General features: G+C 43.5%; 1 protein-coding gene across 1 annotated transcript in view; it reads right to left on the bottom strand.

Annotated features, from left to right (window-relative positions):
* The window catches only part of LOC136872025 (facilitated trehalose transporter Tret1-like), a 90,645-nt gene that overhangs the window by 40,160 nt on the left and 29,017 nt on the right, over nt 1–21,468 (bottom strand). The gene's annotated exons all lie outside the window — the stretch shown is intronic.

Below are 21,468 nucleotides of genomic sequence, written 5' to 3'. Positions count from 1 at the left end.
GTCTCCGTCAACAATAACGAGGTATCTGACGATTCCATGCGACGTTTTCGGGACCTTGAAACAATCGGCATTCGGGAGACGAAACACAGACAGTTAGACGACATGGATGCTGCTATTCTTCAGGAGTTCCACGACAATTACCGCATCCATGACGGACGAAGAGTCGTGTCCCTTCTTCGCAAACGGGATACAGTGTTATCCGATAATTTCGCAACAACCGAGGCAAGGTTTCGAACACTACTGGAACGGCTACATCAAGATGCAACTTTCAAGAACATGTATCACACGCAAATGTTGGAATACGTGCTTCGAGAGCAAGTGGAACTAGCCCCCCATAGCGCAATCCATAGAAATATGTTTTATCTGCTACACCGAGCCGTCAAGAAGGAGAAACGAGATGCCACTAAATGGAGAATAGTGTACGACGCTTCCTCTCACGAACCAGGATTCCCATCCCTCAACGATGCCTTCCACATGGGTCCAAATCTCCTACGCGAAATTTTTACCAGTCTCTTAAGGTTTCGATTGCATCGAAAGTCCATCGCATGTGACGGAACCCAGGTGTTCCTCCAGCTAGCCTTCGACGAAAAAGATAGATATCTCACCAGATTTATTTGGTACCGCATCGACACTAACACAGACGGAATCTACACGACAACAGAGGATGTCGTAACGTACCGGTTCACCCGTCTACCCTTTGGCCTCACCTGTAGCAGATTCCTCTTCTCAGCTACTTTACGTGAACTAGCTACCCTGTACCACAACACGTATCCCACGGCAGCGCCTCTCCTAGATGCTTGCACATTTATGGATGACTTCACGGCCAGCGTAGAAGACGACAATACGGCCGTTACTCTTTATTATGAACTAACAGCCCTCCTGCGCCACGTTAGACTCCCACTCTCCAAATAGGTCACGAATTCCTTGCCATTAATGAACATTTGGAAAGCAGAAAGTAGAGAAGTCGTACTGCAGACACGAGTATTAGGTATCGACTTGAATGCGGAATCAGACCAACTTTTTACAACCCCAGGTGACGTCACTGCAAAACTATCCACACAGCCAGCAACTAAACGACAGTTACTGAAAGCCACCGCACGCTTCTACGACCCACTTGGACTATTTTCACCCGTATCGATCACTGCCAAAATCCTTTTCCAAGACACTTGGTGCCAAGGACTGGCATGGGAAGAAATTTTACCACCTAATCTCGCCCAACGATGGAACGATTGGCTCTCACACCTACAGTACCTCTCTCCAATCCGGATACCATGATGGATTGCTATTTCGAATTCCGGCACAGATTTATCACTGCACGTGTTTTGCGACGCCTCCGAAAGAGCATACGGCGCCGCATTGTACGTCCGGTCACTTGTTGACGACGCTTACACTGTTCGTTTAGTTTGCAGCAAGGTCAAACTGTCTCCTGTGAAGGAAATGGCCCTTCCCAGGCTCGAATTTTTAGCAGCCCTGGTCGAATCCCGACTTCTACATTATTTTTACGAAGCCACTGGAGTAACGTCCATCCCTGCCACGTTATGGAGTTATTCTACAGTCACACTAGGGTGGATAAGAAGTAATCCCAACCATTGGAAAACATCTGTCGGTAACCGGGTGACTGAAATTTTGACTCATACCACGTCCAGTCAGTGGAGACACTGTCCAGGAATAAACAACCCAGCTGACCACCTTTCTAGAGGACTTCAAGCACACCAACTAGAGTCCTTGGACTCATGGGGGCACGGACTTTCGTGGTTGAATGGACCTTCCTACTTATGGCCCAGAGTTGTCACCCCCACTAATATGAGTCCACCCGAAGAAAGGAAGATCACTCAAGTTCTTGCAACCACCACTCCAGAACCATTGTTTGCTGCCTCACGATTTAGTACATACTGGAAACTGTTACGAGTTACTGCGTGGATTCTACGACTCGTGAAATGCTTGAAGGAGAAAAGCAAGTATTGTTACAACTTCACAGCCTCAGAAATGGAAGAAGCTAGGACGTACTGGATAAAGCAAGTTCAGCAGGAATGCTTTGCTTCCGAACTGCAAGAACTGAAGAATAATCTTCCACTAGCACGAGCGTCGAAGATCTTTCGCTACAATCCATTTCTACAACGTAGTAGCCTCCGACTCGGCGGACGGCTACAACACGCAGACATCTCGAGCAACGAAAAGCACCCAATACTTCTGGATGGCTCACACGCTTTCTGTAAACTTCTGATTAATCAAACTCACATAAGACTTCTGGAATTCTGGATCTTGCGAGCACGCCAAACAATCAAGAAGGTCTTACACACTTGCCTTCCGTGTAAAATTGTTCACCGGAGGAGACCGGCGGAATTAGAAGCACCACTTCCCCTGGATCGTCTACGTCCTTGCAGATCATTCGAAGTAACGGAACTAGACTTCGCAGGACCACTATATGTTGCTTCTGGCAACCTCATGAAGAAAACCTACATTGCATTATTCATCTGTGCAACAACGCGTGCATTACATTTGGAACTGTACAGTGACATGTCAACAGACAAATTCCTACGGGCCTTGCAGAGGTTTATAGGCCGACACGGTATACCACACACGATCTACAGCGACAACGCTCAGACATACCATTCAGCGAACACAGAGTTAACAAACTTGTAGAGAGAACTGACAGCGGCGCGGACACACCACTATATAGCCCGGCAAGGTATTACATCAGGGCCTCTCAAACGCCCAAAATCTCATGCGTGCAGATAGGGGCGCAAGAGCTCCGTGCACTCTGCATCGCTGCCGCTCGGCATGGCTCGGATCAACGCTTCGTCTCTGGGCTACTCGGCTAAGCTCGGCTCAACTCGCCTATGCTCGGCTCAAGTCAGCCTGGATTTGGAGCGCTACGGCGCAAGTGGGGCAGAGGGAGACAGGCGGAGCGAGCGAGACAGGCGTGAGGAAAGAGAGAGTAAGCGCTATTGCTCCAAATCGAGGAGTGGGGGGTCTGCACTCTGGTCAACCAAGCCAAGTCGTCTCTTGCACCGTGCACAGTGCATGCACCACGCGCATGCACCACGCGCATGCACCCTGAGAGGCCCTGTATTACATGGTAGTTCATTGCCTCACGTGCCGCTTGGTGGGGAGGATGGTGGAAAAGACTGATCGGTCTCACCAAGCAATGTCTGCGGAAAATACTTGGACGTTGTTGATGACGAAGGGCTACGGACTGCTTTAACCAGCATAGAAGCCGTATTAAACACAAGACCTTTGACGCAACGCAATGGTGGTGCATTGACTCCAGCCCACTTCCACGTTGGCGATCGACTCACCACGATACCTACTGTACCAGTATCACCTAGGCGAGACCTTGTTAAAACCTTCAGACTACTCCAGCGAATGACTGACGACTTCTGGAAGCGTTGGGGTCAAGAGTCTTTGCTACTATTACGGAATTATCACGAAGTTCGCCAGCCCCGAGACCATGACTCAAGAATCAGGGTCGGTGACGTAGTTTTACTACAAGAGGATACGTGCCCAAGACACATGTGGAATAAAGCACGGGTCGAAGAATTACGCAAAGGACGTGACGGGAGAACTAGAACGGTTATTCTTCGCACCTCGGACGGAAACCATGTGGCACGGCCTGTCCATCTGGTCATCCCACTCGAGATAGACCAGGGTGGGGAGTATGTTGGAGATCATAGTAAAGGACTCATACACACTCTATCGGGGAATATGTGTACTTGAATCTGTAATCTCTTTGTACTGGATTGTGGTAATAATTAATTTTAAAAAATACCAGCCGTAACGAAGTGAAGTGATTCAGTGTTTTTATTTACAAGTGATATCCCCAACATATGTGTTGAAAATTAAAGCCTACTCAGTAATTTTTTTGAATTTGTGCCATGTAATTTATTTCAGGAACATGCATTGAATAGAAAGAGTTGCTTAAAGTGTAATTTGTTTCCTTATATTTTCCAACGAGGCTTTGAGTGGATGCGAGTTGCGTGAATGCTGCATGCTTTTCTTGGTGAGCCCTGGAAAATATGACATAATGTTTTTGTATCTTTGAATGTGTATATTTGGTATTTATGTGATTTTGATTTTGTGTGGTTCCGATCCACGTTGTTTGTTATGCTCATGAGGCTGCTCATGATTCGGGGTGTATATATTTGTACGTAGGATGTTTTACCACTCAGCGTGTTATATTTGTACAGTTAGATTAGTTTTTCCCCCCTTTTTGCGCATTAAATCACGTCTTTTCTTAAGGTTAGGGACCCCCACTGCAATGTCAAGTGTGCAGGAAAGGGGAGACGTACTCATCAACAGTTCAAAGTGTTAACCGATATAAAGCCAGGAGTGTGGTGCGAGCACGCAAGCCCATGGTGAGATAATCGTCGGCACTAAGAGTAATATTTACGTGAACTGAATTTTTACGTAAGGGCACTGGCTATTTGTTGACTCTTTCGACTAAATGACTACGTCGCTATGTCTGATGGACAGACATTCCCATATGACCCTTTAATAAGTGGTTAATAATGGCTACGTTAGAGGAGATTAGGAAGTTGTTAGAGAAGAACAATAGGAATACTGCGGAAAACATTAGGCAGGTACAAGAAAGTATTAGGAAAGCACAGGAAAAGAAAGACGAAAACACTAGGCAGGCACAGGAAAGAGTGACGAAAAAATAGGCAGGTAAAGAAAACCTTAGGCAGGTGCAAGAAAATATTAGGCAGGCGCAGGAAAAGGCCGATGAAAATATTAGGCAGGTGCAGGAAAGAATTAAAGAAAATAGGCAGGCACAAGAGAAAATTTTAGAGGAGATAAGAACCTTGAAACTAGAGTGCAACGCCGGTAGGCAGCTGGCCCAACAGCTTGCGCAAGGTCAAGAGCAGGTGGCCCAACTGAAGGGAGAGATAACGGGCACTAGTGCTGACGTAATGGTCATCGTAAAAAGTTTAAGTGGAGTACGGAACGAGGTAGGCACACTCAAAGAGGGTATGACGAAATTCAAGGAGGAGGTCAACGTTTCGATCGCCGAAGTCCCCAACAATTTAAAATATAGAATATCAAGTTTGAAGACGGAGATGTTGACGGTCGTAGAGGCTATCCAAGAGAAGACCGAAGGTCAGATAGACGGGATAAAGGAAGAGATGACAGCTGAGATTAAGAAGGAAGTCCAGGAAGTGAGACAGTTGGCGGAGGAAGAAGTCGGCCGTGTGAAGACAGAAATCAATGGCGAAATGTCTAATCTCTGGAAGGAAATTAACGGCAAGATCGTTCAAAACAAGGAAGAAAGTAGCCAGAACGGCGTATAGCTAGGAGAAAGAATCACGTCATGGGGGGAACGACAGCAGAAGGCCGAAATCAGAATAGATAGCAACGCCGACCAGATAACGGATCTTAAGCGTGATTTAGGGACGCAAGCTAGTACAAAACTAGAACCCCAGAGGAAGATGACACAGTTAAGATTGCAGGATGATAGGTCTAACGGTGAGGAAAGCAACGGGAAACTACCTCACTCCTCATTTCCCTAGTACGTCTCTTCAGTGACGCCTAGGCTATTTATGATAGCGCTGGCGGAGCTGCAGAGGATCAAACCAGCCTTCGGGCTGAATACCCAACATACATACATACAGGTCTAACGGAGGAGGAACTGATTAGCGCGATAGAGAAGCAGATGCTAGTCGAAATTCAAAAGATCATGATCGCTTCGAATATCTTTTTTTTTGCTAGGGGCTTTACGTCGCGCCGACACAGATAGGTCTTATGGCGACGATGGGATAGGAAAGGCCTAGGAGTTGGAAGGAAGCGGCCGTGGCCTTAATTAAGGTACAGCCCCAGCATTTGCCTGGTGTGAAAATGGGAAACCACGGAAAACCATTTTCAGGGCTGCCGATAGTGGGATTCGAACGCTTCGAATATCAAGACGCTAGTGGACGCTGAGGCCGTTCTGAGACAGTTAGACCAGACGACTCACCCGTACCTCCACAGGAACGTCAGACAGCACGACCATCAAGTGAATCTAATCAACGCTACCGTTGAAGAGGAGAAACCACTCGGAAGAGACCAAGGGACTAACACGTTCGTTGGGCAGGAAGGGACGTGCAACCAAGGCCGGAGTACCGCTACAACGAAGGGAAACGCTACAGTAGGCAACCCGCTAGATTCGAGCGATGGAACCCAGGAAATCAGCGATGGCCGGATAGAAGACCAGCAAGAAGGGAGGAAAATTCTAACCGGCCTTACAAAAGGGCAGAATATTCACAAACCGCACAGGGACTGGAGGTCGAAAATGGAACCAAACACGCCTTAATTTCAGGGACGACATCGAAGAGCTCAGAGGGGAATCGGAGAAATATCTAAATGAATTGGACAGGAAGAAAAGGGAAAAGGAACAATGGGAGGAGGCGATTTTGGAGAGAGCGGCACACGAAGGGTATGACGGAACAGAGAGTGAGGCGCTTCAACATGAAAAACAGAGGAATGGACGGTTCATAACGCAGAATATTTGAAGCTGTATTAAAAACCTGACAGCGTAGTGGAAGAAGGAGACGAAGAAGAAGATGATGTTCTGGGAGAGAAGAAGAAGAAGAAGTGGACGATAAAATCAGCGAGGTCAACACTTGTGGACCAGCGCCCAGTAAACGTGGACGTCTCGACCAGGAAGTGCATGAGACAAATCATGAGTGTGAGGAATGTGAGGACGACGAGAAGCTACGAAGACAACTACGACTTTGGTGCAGGCAGGCGCTGGAAGAAAATGCACGTCTCAGGGAAGAACTCCAGACTCTAATATTAGCTGAGGAATTCAAGTGGAAGCAGAAGGCCTCACGGGAGCAGACGGGAATCATGCCCAGTTGAAAATGAGATACCATGGAAAAAGAAAAGTCATTCCACAATTTCTTTGCCGAAGTACGAAGGATATGAGCCTTTATTGAAGTGCTAACTAACCAGTCATTTATTCGAATGTACAGAGAATATTTCATTTTTATTAAGTACTAGTAACTGGCAGGGAACGTCTACATTCAGCAGCATATGTCGCAATTTCTGCAGGGAGCTTGGAGCGCGGGTTTTTTGCTTGCCATCTAAGTTTAGAAGGTGGAATTTCGACATGACGTACACAAAGCAGAACAGGGAAAAAATAGCACTCCAACGGACAACATTTCGGAAGCTCGGCGAGAGGCTAGTGAAGCCTGCGAGAGCTTTGAAGTAAGCATCACGAGCGCGATGTGCTGGACCAATGATATGATAGCATCACGGTCATCTTGGGGCATTGGTCTATGTAGGTGATGGCCTCGATCAAGGATACGACGGCGTCTTCGAGGACGAATTGATAAAAGCAATGAGCGCGTCAGTTAGTTACCTTATTATTCGGCGATATTCTGTGCAAGTAACATTGTGAGAAGAAGTTTTCTTTTACGCGAGTGATCGTGTGAGGACTTGTAAATTCTGTTGGAAAACGCTCAGTCTGCATTTAATCTATTCAAGTTTTCTAATACTGGGAGAATGGCATTTAACTTTCGATTTCCAGAGGGAGAGAACAGTTTCATTTCATTATTTTGAATGCATAGTAGCCTGCCTGTGCAAATAGTTTCCCCAGGGCACAAATTTTACAATTTCCAGTCCAGCTTTTAAATGGGAAATATTTGACCTAGTTACGGAATTAGTTAAGAGAAGTTGTTTCACGACTGAATAGGAACTGGTTTCATGGTCAGTGGAAATTACCCCGCTGTAGTATTCTAGTAACCGGCAGGTTAATCTTGAGCAAGTTTCTACATCGTGAACGAGGGGATGTTTTAGACGACATCCAGAAGTAAAAGCAGCGACGGAAAATACGACATCACCTTTCTACGCCACGAAGGAGACCAAAGGACTGATCCAAGTCTTTTCTGATGGCATCATCATCGATATGGCTGGCTTAAACAAGATGGGGCCGGCTGTTCCTTAATGGATGGCGGCGATAATTCAACGAAATAGATGAGCACATCATTTTCAATGTAATTATGTTAATGTGAACGTGTTTAATTTTGCAAAATGGGATAGCTGAGTTTTGATATTTAATTTCGGTAAAATTAGCTTTTGTTTGGAAGGACTACGACCTATTTACAGTAAATGTTAGGGAGCTTGTTAATGTAAAAATAATTGTAACGTCAATGTGGACCGTTTGCATGAGGCCACAGCTTGCTTTCTCTATTGGGTGATCTAAGGCGAGTTTTAATTAATGGAAATTAGGCACTGTAATCCACACCATTTCGTTCACCAAATTGTTTCTAAGGAGTCCCTCACTTGTCAAATGGGAGTGCGACTCCGTTACTCCCATAGGTAGGAGGATTACTTAAAATGTTCTGAGCTCGGTAAATTAGTGAAGCAGTATGTTACTCTACTTACACCTAATCCAAGTGAGGATCTGGAGGGTAAACAGATTACCGCGCGAGTTGGCCGTGCGGTCAGGAGCGCGCAGCTGTTAGCTTGCATCCAGGAGATTATGGGTTCGAACTCCACTGTCGGCAGCCCTGAAGATAGTTTTCCATGGTTTCCCATTTCCACACTAGGCAAATGCTTGGGGGCTGTACCTCAATTAAGGCCACGGCCGGTTCCTTCCCACTCCTAGCCTTTTCCTATCCCATCGTCGCCATAAGACCTATCTGTGTCGGTGCGATGTAATGCAACTAGCAATAAATAAAGGCAAAAAGATTAAGAAGGAAAGAAAGAAAGAAATACAATGACAACGTGAATTGTTCTGTTCCATAACTTGATATGTGCAAAGTAACCGGGTGACAGAAGGAAGCTTACCGGGCGAGTTGGTCGTGCGGTTAGGAGCGCGCAGCTGTGAGCTTGCATCCAGGAGATTATGGGTTTGAACCCCACTGCCGGCAACCCTGAAGATGGTTTTCCGTGGTTTCCCCATTTTCACACCAGGCAAATGAAGGGGCTGTACCTTAATTAAGGCCACGGCCGCTCCCTTCCCATTCCTAGGCCTTCCCTACCCCATCGTCGCCAAAAGACCTATATGTGTCGGTGCGACGTAAAACAAATAACAAAAAAAAGAAGGGAGCTTATTGTTGTAAGAAATGTTTACTTTTAATAATAAGTCGTTCAGTGTATCGACACTGACTTCTTTCATTACAGAGAAGCCAGTGTGCTGCACACTCATCCCTTCCAATCTTCCTATTCCCCCACAAGGCCCCTGTTCAGCATAGCAGATGAGGTTGCCTGGCCGTGGTACTGATGTATGCGCCAAGACGCACACTACAAATGCTGTCATTTGTGTACACTATTTTATTTACAGGTTATTTACACAAATTCATACGCACTAACTAATCAGCTGCCACCATAATCAAAGCACTACTACCAAGAAGACTGCAACAAATGCACGTCAAATACCAACTCAACAAAACCAATTCACATACTTGACTTCAAACACCCTGTTAACACGACTTCCTCACAGGTATCATTATAAGAACTCAAATCTATCCTCAAGACTGTCCGTTTATATACGTGCCTGGCCAGGCTTCTAGAAGAATATGACATAACATGGTTTTTTTTTCGTAAAATCGAGTGTCTCCAGTAGCCTATTTTCAATGTAAAGAGTTCTCTTATACGATTCTAGGCGTTGTTCTGGACTTATTACAGTGTATTGCAAAATATTGCAGTGGATTAGATGTGTAATATACACAGGTAATAATAAATTAAATAAACTCATATTTATATATACAGCAGATATTTTATGACATAATCTCACAAATAATAAGGTTGCGATTTGTACCAAATAAAGTCCGTACATAACTACGTAAGAAAACATAATACTAATACATGTAAATAACTTCATAGCCACATCTCACAAGTCATAATCTATATATATAAAATAAGAGTTTTGTCTGTACATTGCTCACAATTAGAAAATAACGGTATTTCTGTATCGGTCATGTCCATAATAACAAGGAAATGCACTTTTTACTTTTCCGTAATTTCTGTATGTCTGTATGTACGTATACGCATCACGAGAAAACGGCTGAACAGAATTTAATGAAAATCGGTATGTGAAGTCGGAGGATGAGCCACTACAACAGATGTCTGCGGCCTGGTCATTCCAGCTCTGGAACTTTGGACTGTTAGATCGGCAGCGTAGTACTGTTCGTTAAAAGTGAGAAAATGTGTGGTGTTTCATTTGATTGAGAATTTCATGTGAAATCATTGCTTTTACTCGTGCCATTCCTACTAACGTAATTTTAATGACGTATGTTCATTTTAGTTGGAAAAACCACTAAGACAGTCTTTCTGAGGATGTAAAAAGGCAGGTGGAGAGTGAGTGTCCGCCATTATAATGCAATTCCCCAACCTGATTGTGACTGATGGTAGACAAGCGGGCCTATCATTACAATGAAAATTCCCTAACACAGTCTTCAGATGATAAAAGACGTTTGGTGATTTATCCGTCGCCTTTCCAGGATAACGTTAAGAGCTAAGAAATTTAATACAGTCTTGCTCACAACGTGTTCTCTACCTAACCTACAATTCTGTATACAATGTAGAATTCCGTAGCGAATCACAGGTACATCCCCTAGTAAACATAATAATAATAATAATAATAATAATAATAATAATAATAATAATAATAATAATAATAATAATAATAATAATAATAATAATAATAATAATTGTTACCGTGGTTGTGAATCAGCAGAGGTGAAAGAAGGTGCTGGGGTGAATGGGTCTAACTACTTTGTCAAGAAAAAATTTAAACAGAAATGGAAGGTTATTTTCTTTGAACAGCAACAAGTTAACAAATCCTCACTTCGTGAGATAACAATTACGTAGCAAACAAGATTCAGAAAAGAAAAAAATTCAAGATTTTAAATCTTTAACACATTTCAGCTTCAAGCCCTTAGTTTTACAATTTTGAGTGGTAGCTCAAAACCCAAATTTGTTAGCAAGGGTAGAAATACCCTAATACCCGGAGCCCTTGCTCCTCGTTACAATATCAGGCCTCCCAGAGGCACGTTTACAATACATAAAAGAGCTGACCCGCTCTCAATTTTTTGAGCCTATTAAAGGCTATACCAGGCTTTACCATTAATTGCCCTCAAGGCACAACTTACAAAATGAAACGGGGGTATCTTGTAGCCAACCTACTGGGCCTTAGCAGAAAAAGAACAGGTTAAGTAAATGGCCCGACATACAAAAGGAATGGAGGCGTGAATTTGCACTCCTACATGAAACTCCTTAAAACCTAAAAGGCACTAGGCCGATGAAACAGGGTCTATTCCCAAACTATGGAAGTGACGCGTATAAGAAAGAAATCTGAACATTACGGAAGAAAAGAAATTCAGTTACCAAAACGTAGTCACCTCAAACCAAAATGAAGGGGAGCTCGAGAGGTTAAATCACTCTCTATCCCCGAATTACAGTCACAAATTTACTTAAGTTTTTACATAAGCTGGTAGAAATTTATATATTTATAGAGATGGGTTACGTGGTGAAGGTTTCGGACCTTTCCCGCGGGTTAAACTGCTGAGCTAGCAAGAAATAAAGATGTTAAATGGCCATTACCTTATTGAAGACCTGCTCCCAGATGAAAGAGGCGCTTCCCGCCTCCTGCGTCACGTCCACACTCTTAGTTAGATGTCGAGAGACAAGAAAATCAGCAGTATATAAACCCTCGGGGAATGTTTGAGACCTTTCATGAATAAAACAGCCACACCCAGTTAATTTATTGGTCAGTCAGACTAATCCGGACACAACTTCTCCATTTTATTGGTTAATACAAAAGTTACACCCAAAGAAAGCAAGAAGAAGCCTGTGATAGGCTGAAAATTAAATACAGAAAATTAGTGATTGGTCACATTCAAAAACTGGCGGAAAGAAAGGGAAATGTTGCCAACCCGAAAATAAATGAACATTGACTCAGCCGAGAGCTCAGAATTTGTAAAAATTAGGGCTTGAGGCCCAGATTGTTAAATTGCCTCTAAATCTTGGCTTTCCTGGTCTTGTACCTGATTTGACTTGTTGTTATTTTTTTTTAAGTTTCAAATTCTATGTAAAAATTGTTAAGTTTTGCTATTTTTGAAAATATAACCTTTAATGACATTTTAATTCAGTCTTCCGCTGTTATGAAAACCTAGAAACACCAAACTTCTTTAAATTATAAGTTCTTCCACCTTGCACCAGAGTGCATGACCAGAGTTTTTGAAATGACATCTATGGAGGAAAGTTTAAACTTCTTTAAATAAACAAACACCTAGCAAATAAATCCAGTCACAATAACACGATTACTAAATACTTCAGTAGTGACATCTTCTGATTAAGTTCCAACTTCATGTAGTAGCACTTTCACGTATGGTTAGATAGATAGTTCTTTAAGGCGCATATTTTGAAAGTGCGGAGTTGAAGTTTTTACAGAATCCTACATGTTTGAGAGATAGGTTACAGGTAAAGGTTTCGGACCTTCCCCGCGGGTTAAACTGCTACTGAGGTGACACGAGTAAAGGATAATTTGATGCATGACGGAAAGGAAGAAAACAGTTACAAAGTCGTAATCACCTCAAACCAAGTTGAAGGGGAACTCGAGAGGGTAACGCACTCTCTATCCCCGATTTACAGTTTTAAGAAATTTTGAAATTTTACATGAAAAGAAAGAAGTTTATATTGAACGGTTACATAGTTAGAAATTCGGACTTTCCCCTCGTGTAAGTCGGCGGAGGTGGCTACAGAGAGATAAAACTGATAGCCATTACCTGGGCTGATGAACTGCCTGGCGAGAAAAAGAGATTGTTTCCAAGTTATATTAGTCTATTACACTTCGTCAGTGCAGTACTTGTCTTCCTTCCCACTTGTGTCACCCCGACCAAAATTCTCACGCGCCAGGACACTGCTCTTGGGGCGGTAGGGGTGTAACAAAGACTTGAGAGAGAAGCCGCATCTGTGATACAGTGGTTAGCGTGATTAGCTGCCACCGCTGGAGGCCCGGGTTCGATTCCAGGCTCTTCCAAGAAATTTGAAAAGTGATACGAGGGCTAGAACGGGGTCCACTCAGCCTCGGGATGTCAACTGAGTAGAGGTGGGTTCGATTCACACCTCAGCCATCCTCGAAGTGTTTTCCGTGGTTTCCCACTTCTCCTCCAAGCAAATGCCGAGATGTTACCTAACTTAAGGCCATGGCCGGTTCCTTCCCTCTTCCTTGTCTATCCCTTCCAATATTCCCATCCTCCCTCAAGACCCCTGTTCAGCATAGCAGGTGAGGACGCCTGTGCGAGGAACTGGTCCTCCTTCTCAGTTTTGTTCCCCCGACCCAAAATCTCACGCTCCAGGGCACTGCCTTTGAGGCGGTAGATGTCGGATCCCTCACTGAATCCGAGGCAAAAACCGACCCTGGAGGGTTAACAGATTAAGAAAGAAAGAATGAAAGAAAGAACAAGGACATCGCGAATTGTACACGAAATGATAAATCCTTATTAACACATGAGTCGGTTAGTTCCAAAACTCAACATCTCCATAAACATTTAAAAAATGAAATATTGTAATTTTCATCACCTTTTGGGACTCTCAATTTAATACGTGGCAATGTTTTGCTCCATAATACTTCTTATTCTTTAGATATTAAATCTTGAAATTTCAGTTTCTGTTTCAAAACTGAGTATGTCCACAACATGTTCTGTTCCATAACTTGGCATGTCCAAAGTAACCTGGTAACAGAAGGAAGCTTATTGTTTTTGTACCGGGCGGTACACCCTTATGCCGCAATTTTAAAACTTACGCCAATAAATCCTCTACAGGAGAAACCCTGAACTTTAAAAACTGGTTCCATTCATTAGTTTTCTCAGAAGATGTCACTAGCGTAAATTGTGTGATCACAAAGTTGTCAGTACTGTGTGAGTTTCAACTTGTTTTGTTTTCCATTGATCAAGAAGTGTGGACATTCTCTTATAGATGTCTCTACTAAAAAACTATGACCATGCACTCTGGTGCGAAGTGGAAGAACTTAATTTGAAGAAATTTTGTATTCATAAGTTTGTTCTTTACTAAATTTTGTTCTTTCATTTGTGGGTTGGCAATATTAATCTTTTCTTTCCGCCATTTTTGAACTTAGCCAATCCAGAATTTCTGTAATTAATTTTTGACCAATCGTGTCTTTCTTCTTCGATTTTGATGTGTAACTGTAAGCTACCTAATAAACGCCTGTGGGTGTGTCTTAATTATTCATGAAAGGTCTCGAGTCTTCCCCGAGGGTATAACAACTGCTGATTTTCCTGTCTCTCGGCCACTCGAACAACATCTAGCCTAGTGTATGGAAGTGTAGCAGGAGGCGGGAAGCGCCTCTTTCATCCGGCAGCAGCTCTTCAATAAGGTAATGGCCGCTTAACAACTTTACTTCTTGCAAGCTCAGCAGTTTAACCCGCGGGGAAGGTCCGAAACCTTTACCATGTAACCTATCTCTTAAATATGTAAAAGCTTCATATATCTATAACTGTAAATCGGGGATAGAGAGTGCTTTACCCTCTCGAGCTCCCCTTCATTTTGGATTTGAGGTGGCTACGTTTTCGTAACCGTTTTTCTACTCTTCCTTAATGTGTTAAATTTATTCTGTATACGAGTCACCCCCATAGCTTGGGAATAGCCCCTGTTTCATCGGCCTAGTGCCTTTTAGGTTTTAAAATATGTATTTAGGAGTGCAAGTACTCGCCTTCATTCATTTGGTATTTTGGGCCATTAACTTAACCTATTATTTTTCTACTAAGGCCCAGTAGGTTGGGTACAAGATACCCCTGTTTCTTTGTAAGTGTGCCTTGAGGGCAGTTAATGGTAAAGTCTGTTGTGGCCTTCGATAGGCTGAGAAAATTGAGAGTGGATCAGCTCTTTTATATGGGGTAAAAGTGCATCTAGGAGGCCTGATATGGTTTTTGGAGCAAACGCTCCTTGAATGAAGGGGTTTTCTGCCCTTTGGACAAGAATGTACCTTGGTAAGGTTGAGCTGAGAGCTCAGATTTGTAAAAATTAGGGATTGAGGCCCAGATTGTTAAATTGTCTCTAAATCTTGGCTTTCCTGGTCTTGTGCCTGATTTGACTTGTCGTTATTTTTTTTTTTTAAGTTTCATATTCTATGTGAAAATTGTTAAGTTTTGCTATTTTTGAAAATATAACCTTTAATGAAATTTTAATTCAGTTCTCGCTTTGTGGATAGACCCATTCCAGCCCGCACCTTCTTTCACCTCTGCTGTTCCACGGATATCCCCGTAACAGTTTAAAAAAAGGTTTGCTGTTAAATAATGCGTAGTTCAGTGTATCGAGAGTGATTTATTTCATTATAGGGAAGCCAGTGTGCACACTCATGTAGCTTTTATAAGTAGTGAAATGGATGAACAAGAGATTAGTGTCTGTGAAAACAGTACTATAGGTGCCGACTTACGACGTAATAGGAAAAGACCAAGAGATGTGGGTATATGGATAAAATGGGGGAAATCAGTCAGTGAAGCTTTAAGATCATGTGATAACTTGCATACAAATTTGATTATACGAAAAGATTAATCATACAAAGGAATTAAACTACAGTAACAATTCAAGGCGAAGTAACATATTTCACAAACCTCGGCGAGACGAAAGGCGTTTGCAGAAGAGGCATGAACACAAACCAAACATTTCGTGAACAAAAACAGCTTGGTGAAGTTACAAAAGTCAATGATGTTCTAAATCTACTCAAAAGGAATTATGATGATGAATGAGAATCTAATCCAGATCTCAGCTTCTACAAGGAACTAGCAAATTCTAGACAACTGAGTTTGCAAGAGCAGGAAGAACCACAGGACAACACAGATTGGCCAATAATTGTCAGCGATGCTATTTGAAAGCTATTTGAAAGTGTTCTCCAAGAAGACAATATTAATTTACTCTTAATGTTTAAGTTATTGAAGATGAAAATTTTCTCATTTTTTTCCCGTTGCATTGTCATCAAATAAGAGTTATCTTGAACATAACGTTAAAATAACGTTTAGTTGTATTATGTCTACAACTTCCCTCAGAATCCATTCCAAACCACATTGTGTCCACTGTTGTGTGTTCCAAAACTCAACATGTCCAACAATCTTTCATTATTATTTAACTCGTATGAAATCCTACATTATAGTCATTGTTGTTATTTCAATCATAACAATTGCCTTTATAATAACACATATTCTCATCGGTTTAATCCTTGATATTAACACTGATAAAAGTTTTTTTTTTCATATTTTCTCAATTCACTTTTAACATGGACGTATTAATTATGGAACTACTACTACTAAAATGTTTAAATTCCTCCCCTGAAGGGGGAGGCGGTCCTCTTAAACGGTGACACCGTCTCTCAGGTCGGGAGATTTGTTACGGTGAAGGAGATGGTCGGAGAAGGTGAGGTGGTTGGCGGCCGTGCCCTATACTAAGAACTGTCCCAGCATTCGCCTTAGTGCAGGAGAATAGAAAACCACAGAAAACCATTCTCAGGACAGCCAACGGTTGGGGCCAGCCGTGAGGTCCAGCGCTGTCCCGTCTCCCGAATGCAGAGGCGTAGAGCCACTGTAGAGCCGTGACCACCCCTCCTCTGCTCGGTTGGTCGGTCAGAGTGCTGAGCTGTTGGACCATAGACCAGCCGTGGCCACTTACGGGCCGAGACCCACTCTGCATCTACCGACCGTAGAACTAACTGAATCAAATGTTCCCTGTCACTCAGGGTATGCTACATGCTCTTGTAACAATTAACACGAAGAACCATTGATGTGTTAGTGTGATATTGAACCACTGGCAGAAAAGAATGTTCCATCCAGAAAGAGAACACCGGCCAAAAGTGCATAAAACTACGTTACCAACCGCTAGCCTATAGCGGCAGACGCGCAGAATTTTCTTACAATTGGTTCATGTCACATCAACACAGATAGTTCTTATGGCTACGATGGGATAGGAAAGAGGTAGGATTGGGAAGGAAGCAGCCTTGAACTTAATTACGGTACAGCCCCAGCATTTGCCTGGTGTGAAAATGGGATATCTCGGAAAACCATCTTCAGGGCTGCCGACAGTGTGGTTCGAACCCACTATCGCCTGAATGCAAGCTCACAGCTGCGCGCCCTTAACCGCACGGCCAACTCGCCTGGTACGCGCAGAATAGAGATTAATTTATTGGTAGGCAGACCAATGAGCTGCGTGAGGTCCCTTGAGTGGAACAAATCGCCAAGTGGCTAACCGCGAGCCGATTGAGAATAACTACGCTCATCCTGCAGACACTTAACGAATCGCGTCATACTTTACAAGTTGATTCTAAGAGGAACAGAGAAAAGAATGATAAGTTCAGAATGTTTCTTTTTTCGTAATATCTGAAGTCATCTCAGTTTCGAGTCATTTAATTTTGACAGGCTTTTCAGTCTGCCGAAATTAATTTGAGTGAATAAATGCATAAACTACCTGAATGATAAAATTGTAGTAAATGTATTATACTTGAAAAAGGCACAAGGTCCATATTCTCTGCAAGTATATTTCAGAAATATGGTTCGGTAAAAGAGACGATTGCTAGAATGATGGTAATTTATAGCAGGACAAATTACAAGTTTTTTTTGATGGAGCCTCTTACGAAATGCAAGGGGTGAAGGTAAAGCCCCTTTGACTCTACCCATAGGGGGCCACAAAGAATTTTAAAACGAAGGAAGAATCAGTGTATCTACAAAAAAAGTGATGATGATGCTTGTTGTTTAAAGGGGCCTAACATCGAAGGTCATCGGCCCCTAAAAAAAAAAAAAGAAAAAGCAAGGCTCAGGAAATGTGAGAAAGTGAAAGACATACTAGACATCGTAAATATAATATTAATCGAATTATTATTAGCCAGTCCTGTGGTGTAGATGTAGTGTGCGTGCCTGTTATTCCAAGACCCCGCGTTCGTTTCCCGAATAGTTCTTTCCTTCTTTCCTTCTTAATCTATATACCCTTCAGGGTTGGCTTTTCCCTTGGCCTTAGCGGAGGATCCCACCTCTACCGCCTCAAGGGCAGTGTCCTGGAGCGTCAGAATTTGGGTTGGTGGATACAGCTGGGGAGGAAGACCAATACCTCGCCCAGGCGGCCTCCCCTGCTATGGTGAATAGGGGCCTTGTGGAAGGTTGGGAATATTTGAAGGGATAGACACGGAAGAGGGAAGGAAGTGACCGTGGCCTTAACGGAGGAACCATCCCGGTGAAGTGGGAAACCACGGAAAAACCACTTCGAAAATGGTTGAGGAGGGAATTGAACCCCCCTCTACTTAGGTGACCTCCTGAGGCTGAGTGGATTCCGTTCCATCGCTCGCACCACTTTCCAAATTTCGTGGCAGAGACGAGAAGCGAACTTGCGCCTCCGGGGGTGGCAGCTAATCATGCTATCTACTACACCACAGAGGCGGACTCCGAACAGTTCAAGGATTTTAATTCTGGACTGACAGATAGGACGGGGTTCACTTGTTACGAGATTTTTCTCAACCTCTTAGTTGCAGGATGAAAGCGCACAGTGAGAAGATGACGCTACTGACCAAGTATACAGAGACGTACTGGTTGCCATGGTCGGGAAGTTGATGACAGTAATTCCACATAGACCCCCAAACCAAAACCAAACCAAACCCCATGGCACTACAGCCCTTGAAGGGCCTTGGCCTACCAAGCGACCGCTGCTCAGCCCGAAGGCCTGCAGATTACGAGGTGTCGTGTGGTCAGCACGACGAATCCTCTCGGTCGGTATTCTTGGCTTTCTAGACCGGGGCCGCTATCTCACCGTCAGATAGCTCCTCAATTCTAATCACGTAGGCTGAGTGGACCTCGAACCAGCCCTCAGGTCCAGGTAAAAATCCCTGACCTGGCCGGGAATCGAACCCGGGGCCTCCGGGTGAGAGGCAGGCACGCTACCCCTACACCACGGGGCCGGCACATAGACCCCCAGTCCAATTAAATATACAACCATCCTCTCTTAATCATAAATTAACGTTGAAGTGGTCAAAAAATGAAGTTATTGACAAAGGGGAGAGGGCGAAAATGAAAGACTGCCCTAGGTCTCGCAAATCTAACATCACCGGGGACGGAAGAGAACAGCAGTTTACCAAGAGAGGCAGAAAAGGACAGATGAAAGTGAGGTTTCTGACACATGCCAGACTCAGTTTGGGTAACATTTAATTTCAATAAAATTATCTTATTATTCATGTTAATACTATTAATCTGTTTACCCTCCAGGGTTGGTTTTCTCTCGGTCTCAGCGAGGGATTCCACCTCTACCGCCTCAAGGGTAGTGTCCTGGAGCATGAGACATTGTGTTGGGAAATACAGCTGGGAAGAATGACAAGTACCTGGCCCAGGTGGCCTCACCTGCTATGCTGAACAGGGGCCTTGGCGGGGGATGGGAAGCTTGGAAGGGATAGACAAGGAAGAGGGAAGGAAGTGGCCGTGGCCTTAAGTTAGGTACCATCCAGGCATTTGCCTTGAGGAGAAGTATGAAATCACGGAAAACCACTTCGAGGATGACTGAGGAGGGAATCGAACATCCCTCTACTCAGTTGACCTCCCGAGGCTGAGTGGACCCCGTTCCAGCCCTCGTACAACTTTTCAAATTTCATGGCAGAGCCGAGAATTGAAACCGGGCCTCCGGGGGTGGCAGCTAATCACACTAACCACTACTCCACAGAGGCGGATAATAATAATAATAATAATAATAATAATAATAATAATAATAATAATAATAATAATACAAAAACCGAGAGAGTTGGGCGTGCAGTTAGGGACGCGCAGCTGCGAGCGTGCATTCGGGAGATAGTGGGTTCGAATCCCATTGTTGGTAGCCCTGAAGATGGTTTTCCTTGGAATCCCATTTTCACACCCGGCAAATGCTGGGCTGTACCTTCATTAAGGCCATAGCCACTTTCTTCCCACTTATAGCCGTTTCCTACCCCATCGTCGCCATAAGGCCTGTCTGTGTCGGTGCGAAGTAAAGCCAATTGAATCGGTCTTTGGTAAGAAAGTAAGTTTTGAGAAAAACAAAAAGAACTCTCTATAGCCAATGAACGTTAAGATAGCTGTGTGAAATTTTGATGGGAAGTCCATAAATTAACATGTTTTCATTATAAAAGCAATGTATGATGGTTATCTCACTTCATGTCACCTCAGAATATGTCCGACTCGTTGGCTGAATGGTGCGTACTGGCCTTCGGTTCGGACGGTCCCGGGTTCGATTCCTGGCCGGGTCGGGGATTTTTACCTTCATTGGTTTATTCCAGTGGCCTGTGGGCTGTGTGTTTGTGCTGTCCCCAACATCCCTACAACTCACGCACCACACGTAACACTATCCTCCACCACAATAACACGCAGTTACCTACACATGGCAGATGCCGCCCACCCTCAATGGAGGGTCTGCCTTACAAGAGCTACACTCGGCTAGAAATAGCCACACGAAAAAAAAAAAGGAAAACTTAGTGTATGTTTTAATTTCTTGGAGTCATGTTGTTTTAACAAGTACACGAAACAACAACACTAGGCCTATAAATTAATTTTTATTGGTTATTGCAGCATTAAACACTTTATTTTATAATTTTCCGTTAATATATACCGTTATTTAGATTAGAAACAATTCATATCATTCTCACGACCTACTTAAAAAGTTCTTTCACAGTATTCAAACCATTGTTCCACATGTTTGATGGGAATGTATAAGTGTGTACACATCTTTAATTAACAATGAGTGAATAATTGACTACTTTTTCTACAAAAAATTACAAATCCATACAAAACACATTCAGTTTACTTAAACATCTACTGTCTCCGTCTCCATGGCTTGAGAGTGTATTGGCCATCGCAATATATTATTATAAAAATGTCCGACTCCTTGGCTGAACGGTCAGCGTACTGGCCTTCGGTTCAGAGGGTCCCGGGTTCGATTCCCGGCCGGGTCGGGGATTTTAACCTTAATTGGTTAATTCCTACGGCACGGGGGCTGGGTGTATGTGTTGTCTTTCTCATCATCATGAAGCTCAGGTCGCCTACGGGCGTCAAATAGAAAGACCTGCACCTGGCGAGCCGAACCCGTCCTGGGATATCCCGGCACTAAAAGCCATATGACATTTCATTATACAAATCAGTATGTTGATGTGGGATGTACTGAATGATCTTCCCAATGTCCTGGATTTTGTTTTTATGCATGGGCACCAGTGAAGAGTATGCTTTTTCTGTAGGTAGTGGTGACTTTCCAAGACTGAATACATCCGTCACTACTCCGTTAATATAGGTTGACGTTTCCACAACAGCGGGAGCACTGGCATCGTACATAAACATCCTGTAGTTCGTAATACCAAACGAAATCTTCTGATCTTTATGTATGACTTTGCCTTGAGAAGGAACGGATAATGTGTTTCTCTTGTAGTATTGGGGCCACCAGTACTAAAAATCTATTGCATCAACATGTTTTACTTTTGTCACTGTGAATTTATTGCTTTTACTTGACTTTGATATTAGTTCCATATATTCAGACGGTTCGTAG

Source organism: Anabrus simplex, chromosome 4, assembly GCF_040414725.1.
Source record: "Anabrus simplex isolate iqAnaSimp1 chromosome 4, ASM4041472v1, whole genome shotgun sequence".
NCBI classification, from domain to species: Eukaryota; Metazoa; Arthropoda; class Insecta; order Orthoptera; family Tettigoniidae; genus Anabrus; species Anabrus simplex.
The sequence above is the reverse complement of the archived record's forward strand: the minus strand, read 5'-3'. Positions and strand labels throughout refer to the sequence as shown.